Source organism: Pinus tabuliformis, chromosome 3_2, assembly GCF_031772625.1.
Source record: "Pinus tabuliformis cultivar Carrire ecotype Pingquan chromosome 3_2, CPIR1, whole genome shotgun sequence".
Classification (NCBI taxonomy): domain Eukaryota; kingdom Viridiplantae; phylum Streptophyta; class Pinopsida; order Pinales; family Pinaceae; genus Pinus; species Pinus tabuliformis.
Genome location: NC_142302.1, coordinates 651,810,473 through 651,812,209, shown reverse-complemented (window position 1 = coordinate 651,812,209; position 1,737 = coordinate 651,810,473). Strand labels below are relative to the sequence as shown.

Sequence of the window (1,737 nt, the reverse complement as noted above, 5' to 3'; positions counted from 1 at the left end):
AGAAAAATGACAAGGATTGAAAGATATATTCACAGGCAACACCTCATCAACTGTATATTGAATTGATGAACCCTCCATGCCAATTGCAATTATGTTATTGTCCTGAGGGCGGAAAGCCAGAAAAGTGGCTTCCGGAGAAGGTGGCATGAAAGTTGTCATGACTCGCAATAAATCAATCACCAATTAGCATCCCATGAAACCAGTGATTTAGATTAATTGGGAGCCTTTGAATTCTTAGCTTACAGTAAGGAACATTACACAAGAACCTTCTAGAGTAACTCAACCTCATTACCCACATAATTTGAAAGTTGAAGGTGAGACATTAGAGACTAAATCCTAAGTAGACCAATGTACCAAAACTGAAATTATATAACTCATCGGAAACATTAAAATGAAACTGGTCTTTAGGTAAAAGGCTCTCTTAGCTTAAATGTTGTCATCATATTGAATAAGGAGACCTTGCCACTGGAAGCAGACATTACATAGGAATGAAACTCGTCTTTAGGTAAAAGGCTCTCGTAGCTTAAATGTCATCGTATTGAATAAGGAGACCTTGCCACTGGAAGCAGACATTACATAGGAATGAAACTGGTCTTTAGGTAGAAGGCTCTCTTAGCTTAAATGTCATCGTATTGAATAAGGAGACCTTGCCATGGAAGTGGCCATTACATAGGAATCATTCTTAGTCGAAGCTATACAAGCAGCGACATCTTCTGGATTTGTATCACCAACGTCATTATTCATAAGAATCCCACTAGCTGGCTGCCACATCTGTGTCGAAATACTCGCTGTGTTGGAATACTCGTTGCAGACGGTGGAACAAAATGCTAACTCTTAGTTACTCGTCAATCATTACTGCATAAAACTGCAAATTATATATCCAAAAGTATAATAAACAAATAAATAAATAAAACAAGCTAAAATAGAAAGGAAGCAAACAACATGTCAACAACTACTAAAGAACCCCCACCTTTCCGGATGGATTTCGGTCACTCCGCGGTATAGCTTAAGGAGAGCATCGGATGTCAGTGCTAAGACAACAACATTGGAATTGGTGTATATCAGTTTTACCACCTGCAAGAAATAGCACATTACTTGTTTGAATCAATATCGACAGAATTTGTAGCACATAAAATTGTAAAGTATTCCAACCTTTAGTGTTTTCTGTAATAGAGGGATGATTGCATACCTTGCTCGCAATGCATTTTGTCAGGCAACCTGAGAGACCTACACTGACCCGAATCAGTGATCTCAGTCAATTTCCAGTTCTTGCTCTTGTCTGTGACCTCATCTAGAAGCCTTCGTTTAACATCTGGGGACCCGAATCAGTGATCTCAGCCAATTTCCTGTTCTTGCTCTTGTCTGTGACCTCATCTAAAAGCCTTCGTTTAACATCTGGGGTCGGACTGTCTGTCTAGACTCTATACTGCTCTGCACACATGTTGTCTCGAATATCAGAGCATTGTTAGACATCATTGATAATGTCATCGTATTCCTATAAAAGATATGCCAAAATAATGGCTAATAGAGCATGTGAATGGGGAAAAGAACAAAATCCTATGCTATATGGAAACTCGAAAGCAACAATATAAATAATGGCTAATAGAGCATGTGAATGGGGAAAAGAACAAAATCCTATGCAAACTCGAAAGCAACAATATCTGGATTATGAGTGAAAGTTTAGAAAATGATAAGATATATGTAACAAACTAAACTGAATATGCTAAATTCAGAATG

The 1,737-nt window shown here is 38.1% G+C and overlaps 1 long non-coding RNA gene across 1 annotated transcript; it reads right to left on the bottom strand.

Moving 5' to 3' along the window:
* Nucleotides 1–731: 731 nt before the first annotated feature.
* LOC149182338 (uncharacterized) lies at nucleotides 732–1,407 on the bottom strand. Its single transcript, XR_016257601.1, has 3 exons — nucleotides 1,190–1,407; nucleotides 971–1,074; nucleotides 732–855 (listed from the first exon to the last, which is right to left on the bottom strand). It is a non-coding gene; the product is annotated as an uncharacterized LOC149182338 (long non-coding RNA).
* Nucleotides 1,408–1,737: the final 330 nt, after the last annotated feature.